We start from the raw sequence: 7,214 nt of genomic DNA, 5'->3' as shown, positions 1-7,214 counted from the left end.
TTTGCCCATAGCTTAGCCTTTTCAAAACCGTTCGGTCACGGAAAAGTGTGGGAAATCAGCCCTACTTAAACCCAAGAGGCGGGAATACATCTCATAACTGGTTGTAGCTTCCCCTTACAGGCACAATGGCAGTAAGGGCATAAGGTGTGCACTTTTAGGCGCAGCGCTGGTGCATCCAGGAGTCCAGAGTCATGGCAGGACTCCTTGTCAAATACCATGATCAGAGACTGCTGCAGGGCCAGTAGCAGGGCTCCCAATATAAGGCGGAGGCCTGAGACCGTCTCACCCATGACCTCACCAGTGCCACTGGCATACCCTGAACTGGTGAGCAGGTCAGGCATCACTATGCCGACTTGAAGCAGCGTAAGGGGGACCTCTTGGACCAGTGGATCCAAGAGGCTAGAGTGGCAGGGGATGTTCAATTTGTGTGCAAGTATCACCCCCACTATGTTTGTAATAATTGCCAGCTCAGGTATATCATGGATAGGTATGGCTAAATATTTCTCTTATGTCCCCTACAGCTGCAATGGAGCGGGCCGCAAATCAGGAGGCTCACGTCAGTCATCTGGCGAGGTTGCGAAGTGAGGCATGTCAGTAATACTCATGCATTTACTGTCATAGGAAATAAAACTAAAAGTAGTAGTAAATCAATTGCCTGTATAAAACCTGTATTGTTCAAGGCATGTACTGCATACACTGGAGAATATGGCAGGAAGAGTCTCATATAGTATGTATATAAATAAAAACGTAACAGCCTGACAATAAAGGTCTAACTCCTGGACTGCATGGGTATACTCTCGTATCATATAGTAATGTAGATTTGCAATAATGTAATAGTAATGTTGTATTAAGCACTGTTACCCACACTGAGCACCATAAATTGAATGTGTAGGAGTGCCTGTATATGACCTATAAGGCAAAAAGCTGGACATTCTGCAGAAATCTGGACATTCTGCAGAAATTTGGACAATTGAGAGGTATGTGTCCCCCATATTCCATCATATTTGACTATTATTTATGCTCTAGTTTCTGGTAAAAGGACATGGGCAGATCATACAGGTCAACACTGCTATTAGTAATAAATGAGGTCAGTCTTTCTGCTACACTAATTGACAAAAGTAACTCCATGTCTGACAGTAAATCCAATTGGGTAAACACCCAGAGGTCAAGCCAAAACACTCATTACTATCATCTACATCCCTATAGGCCATTAACACAACTGAGAGACACATGGACAGAAAACAGGGAAAATGCAGAAAACAAAACCCAAAGAGCACATACAACTGAGATGTGAACCATTGTTTTGTTTAGCACACACAGCCATGGTTCGAATCCTGCCATTTGTAGTAGTCTGCATACAGAATCATACCCCATAACTGTACAGATTTGTCCAGAATGTCCAGTAAAGTGACCCATAGCTGTTGCCTATCAACCTGTCCCCCTGGGAAATCATTGGGATGACCCCAGATGTATAGGCAGCAAACAGGAAATACAACTGATTAACACACATCTATGAGAACAAAGCTGGCACACTAGCAACTCCCCAAAACCTTTTGAGACTAAGAAGCTACATATGTCCCATTTACACCCCAGCTTGTCAAGCTGTGGACAGAGTGTGTACAGTAATAGAGTGAGATGTATGTGCATAGTAGTAATGTGGAATCTGGTACTGTGTGTGGGAACATTCAGGTAGTGCTAACAAACATTTCTCCCACAGGTCTGCCAGATAACAACACTGTGCCCAGAAATACAAGAATGATCCACTGTATTGGTGCTGTTTACATTAGTATTGTATGGCATTGTGACTGATGCAGTTGCCCTGAATAATGAGGTAGTACACATCATTGTCGCCCACACTGTCCTACAAAATATTACTGTTTAGGAGATCCATAGAAGAGTGTTGTAATACAAGGTCAGGATGCAAAAGCACAGGGGATTAATAAGACTGAAAGCAGATAGGGGATATACAGCAATATCTATATAGCAGACATAACTGTGATGGACAGTGTTTAAGTTGTAGCAGACTCAGCCATGGTCTGAATCTTGGGAGTGGATATAGGCTGCATACAGTATCATACCCCCACAACTGTACAGATGAGGCCAGAATGTCCAGTAGATGGGCCCATATCTGCTACCTGTCCCTCTGTCCCCCTGGAAAGTCCGTGGGATGATCCCAGATGTTCAGCCAGCAAACAGGGAATACACGTGATTGTCAAACATCTATGAGAACAAACCTGTCACTGTAGCAACCACCAAAACTGTTAGGAGAGTAATATTTCAAGTATGTCTTATCTATACTCCCATGTTGTCAAGCTGTGACCAGACTGTGTACATTAAAAGAGTAGAGCTTTCGGGCGTAACCCTTCTTCAATACTAATACATTCAAACACTAAACTCTAGAAGCTTAAATACAGGTCTAAAATCACATGACCAGCAGCCAAATGAAATCATGTGACAGAAAACAAATTAAAAATTAAAGACATATACATATAAATATATTAAAAGATGTGTAGATACACAGTATAAAATATTTACTTTACAATATTACGTAGCTTAACTAACACAGGTTTTAAACTGACAGTGCTGTTTAAACCAGGATGAGTGTCAGCAGCTAATCTCAATATCCATTCAAATTCTTTGAGCTCAAGGCGGTTGTTGACATCACCACCTCTTTCATTTGGACATAGAGCATCAATCACTCTAAACTTAAATGTATGTGTTTCACCACAAGTTTTAATATGTTTACATAGTGCATTATTGTCACAATTTCTCCTAATTTCAGAATTATGGTCTATAACATGTTCCTTAAGCTACGTATTGTTTTTCCACGTAAAATGAACTGCATGAGATGCAGGTAGCCAAATAAACCACAAAAGTGGTGTTACAAGTAGCTGTAATTTTAAAATTAAATACTTGTCCATTGGCAGGATGAGTGAAGATATCACTACCATTCCCTAAGATGTAAGCACAGGCAACACAGTTAAAACATGGAAAAGTACCAGTTTTAGCAGCCAATTGTGTATAACAGGGTCTATAAAAATCTTTATAACAGAGTAAACTTTTAATCGTCCTCATATTTTTATATGTAAAATGTGGCTTGGTGCCCAATATAGTTTTAGTTCATCCAATGCCATCAGAATGGGCCAGTTCCTGTTAATAATTTGTCTAATTGAACTTGACCTACCATTAAAAGTTGTGATGTACCTTATTTCATGTTGAGTAATGGTGTTATTACACTGACTATCTGTGAGGCTTGACCTATCTTCCAAAAAAGTTGGTATAAGTGATGTCTGCCTAGCTTCCATTACATCAGATTTAAGCTTGGATAATAAATTCATATCATATCCACTAGAAAAAAAGTCCTCTACCATATTATCAAGTTGTGAAACAAATGTAGTATTATCAGTAGTTAGTCTACTTGCTCTAATAAATTGAGATTTTGCTACACCTTTAAAGACATGTGGTGCATACTACTGTGATGATATCTGCCATTACTAGCATCCTTTCTATAAATACTAGTGTTTAATATGCCATCATTCAATTGCAGTTTGACATCTAAAAACATATACTGCTGTCAGACACATCCATTTTAAATTTCAAAAATTAGTACTAGAATTTAAATAATCAATGAAAATATTCAAATCATCCAAAGTACCATTCCATATTAGTAGACAATCGTCTACAAATCGCTGATAGAAACTAATGTTACTAAGAAATAGATTTTGTGCATTAAACAAATAATTGCATTCCCATTGGTAAAGCACTAAATTAGCGTAAGTATTTGCTACGGATGTGCCCATAGCTACGCCTGTTAACTGAAGAAATAAGGTATTATTAAACATAAACACATTGTTCCTCAGAACTACATCCATAAGGCAACAGATATTGCTAATGAGCCTATGGTCAGGACTAGGTTGAGAAGACAAAAATTCTCTAAGTAGTTCTATTCCCACATCATTGGGGATAACTGTGAAAAGGGACATGATATCAAGCGTCACTAAATAATATTTCTTGGTATTTAAATCAGTTTTACATTATTATACCATACCCGTAGCTTTGACAATAAATCACAAGTATCCTTTAGAATAGAACTACATTTAGGTAAATAAACTTCTAATTGCCTATGCAAATAAACTGATATGGGTTCAGTAACCCAACCACCTCCAGAGACAATCGGTCTCATGGGTGGTTTTTCAAGGGTTTATGAATCTTAGGGATCCCATATAAATGTGGAATCAGAGGACAAGGTACTGTAAAATAGTTAAAAGATCAATATCTATGTCATTATTAAGCTGCAGCTCATACACAACCATGTTCACATAACTTATACAATTTTTTACATCAGTTCTAGTGATAACTTTAAAGGCAGTATCATCATTTAAAAGCAGAGAAACAGCTGAAAAATAATTATCACGATTCATTAAGACAGCCTTGCCACCTTTATCAGCTTGTTTTATAATAATGTCATTACACTGTTGTAAACTTTTAAGGCTTTATACTCAGAGAAGCTTAAATTATATGCCTTGTTTTTAACAGGTTTTAAATAGAGTTCTCTAATCTGAAACTCAAAATGTCATGAAAAGCCTTTAGTACAGGAACACTAACTGGCATAAAAGTGCTACTACGTTTACAACATTTTTCAGGTGCAGGAGTATTACCAAATAGCAGTCTTAAGTTGAGATTTCGAACAAAGATTTTTAGTTCTGTTAAAGCAGAGACAATATTGTCACAACCATATGGTATAAATTTAAAACCTTTACTGAAAAGCGAAAAGTGCGCTGATTGTAATTCAAAAGTGGAGAGGTTTAATACACTGTTCATTTGACTTACTTTGTTCAGTCCTAAAGGGCTTTGATTCTTCCTTTTGTTTGTAGATGTAATTTGTGTAGACAACAAGCCCTTCAACTTGGGGGATTTATTTCCAACTGCTTCTGGTTGTTCTAACTGAAAACGCTTAGGTACAAAGCTAAAAGTAAGTTGTTGAGTCTTTTTCCAGTTAGCGTATTCACGTTGTCAGCGCCATCATTCTTATTTCAGATCCTAACAGATACAGACGTAGGTGTAGGTTGGACTATCCCATCAGATGTTGTATTGGGGAATCTCTTTAGTTGTAGGTGTTTCTACATTAGTGTTGCATACAGGTTCATGAAAAGTATCTAAGGCATCAAGCGCTTCTTTATAAGTAGCCTTTTGATAATTAGAGGCTGTATGATAATCAGATTTAGGCCAAGAGAAAATATTCCCTTTTGAAGTCCCCAATGTGACGTAAAAGTTTACGCTTCTTACTTGCTTCCATTCTTATGTCGAGGGTATGCAGTCTATCTTGCATTTCCTGATACACATGAATTAACTTAGAAAAACAGAAAGTTCCATAATGGCATTTTCCATGGTGAAGATTTCTTTATATTCATCTTCTATTTTAACAAAGAAATCATTCATTAAGCACATATAGTCTAAAGACAACTTGATGTTCAACTGTTGCCATGATTTTAAAAGTTCAGGAAAAGTATTGCCATATGAAGGCTTTTTAAGAATCCTTTGCCCACGGGACAATACCTCTTTCCACATAAGCTAAAAGCTAAAACGCTGCCACTGCAAGCGTTTAAATGCAGTTACCTTTCTCTCTAATTGTTGCAAGATTTTATGAAACTCTGCCAGGCTTTCTGGCTCAGGAACAACATCAGACAAAGTAGCAGAGTTTGTAGAGTCCACACAGTTCAGTAAAGGGTTGGTCTCAATATTAATCAGAGACTTTAAAGAATTCAAGCTAGTTCCAACTGCCATATCCAGGCTAAGGGCTGCGAGATAGACCTCCAACAGGAACAATGTGTTTATGTTTAATAATACCTTATTTCTTCAGTTAACAGGCGTAGCTATGGGCACATCCGTAGCAAATACTTACGCTAATTTAGTGCTTTACCAATGGGAATGCAATTATTTGTTTAATGCACAAAATCTATTTCTTAGTAACATTAGTTTCTATCAGCGATTTGTAGACGATTGTCTACTAATATGGAATGGTACTTTGGATGATTTGAATATTTTCATTGATTATTTAAATTCTAGTACTAATTTTTTGAAATTTAAAATGGATGTGTCTGACAGCAGTATATGTTTTTTAGATGTCAAACTGCAATTGAATGATGGCATATTAAACACTAGTATTTATAGAAAGGATGTTAGTAATGGAAGATATACGCATCACAGTAGTATGCACGCCCACATGTCTTTAAAGGTGTAGCAAAATCTCAATTTATTAGAGCAAGTAGACTAACTACTGATAATACTACATTTGTTTCACAACTTGATAATATGGTAGAGGACTTTTTCTAGTGGATATGATATGAATTTATTATCCAAGCTTAAATCTGATGTAATGGAAGCTAGACAGACATCACTTATACCAACTTTTTGGAAGATAGGTCAAGCCTCACAGATAGTCAGTGTAATAACACCATTACTCAACATGAAATAAGGTACATCACAACTTTTAATGGTAGGTCAAGTTCAATTAGACAAATTATTAACAGGAACTGGCCCATTCTGATGGCATTGGATGAACTAAAACTATATTGGGCACCAAGCCACATTTACATATAAAAATATGAGGACGATTAAAAGTTTACTCTGTTATAAAGATTTTATAGACCCTGTTATACAATTGGCTGCTAAAACTGGTACTTTTCCATGTTTTAACTGTGTTGCCTGTGCTTACATCTTAGGGAATGGTAGTGATATCTTCACTCATCCTGCCAATGGACAAGTATTTAATTTTAAAATTACAGCTACTTGTAACACCACTTTTGTGGTTTATTTGGCTACCTGCATCTCATGCAGTTCATTTTACGGGAAAACAATACAAGCTTAAGGAACGTGTTATAGACCATAATTCTGAAATTAGGAGAAATTGTGACAATAATGCACTATGTAAACATATTAAAACTTGTGGTGAAACACATACATTTAAGTTTAGAGTGATTGATGCTCTATGTCCAAATGAAAGAGGTGGTGATGTCAACAACCGCCTTGAGCTCAAAGAATTTGAATGGATATTGAGATTAGCTGCTGACACTCATCCTGGTTTAAACAGCACTGTCAGTTTAAAACCTGTGTTAGTTAAGCTAATATTGTAAAGTAAATATTTTATACTGTGTATCTACACATCTTTTAATATATTTATATGTATATGTCTTTAATTTTTAATTTGTTTTCTG

This window comes from Protopterus annectens, chromosome 10.part0, assembly GCF_019279795.1.
Source record: "Protopterus annectens isolate FY-2018-M chromosome 10.part0, PAN1.0, whole genome shotgun sequence".
NCBI classification, from domain to species: domain Eukaryota; kingdom Metazoa; phylum Chordata; order Ceratodontiformes; family Protopteridae; genus Protopterus; species Protopterus annectens.
Note: the sequence above shows the minus strand (reverse complement) of the source record.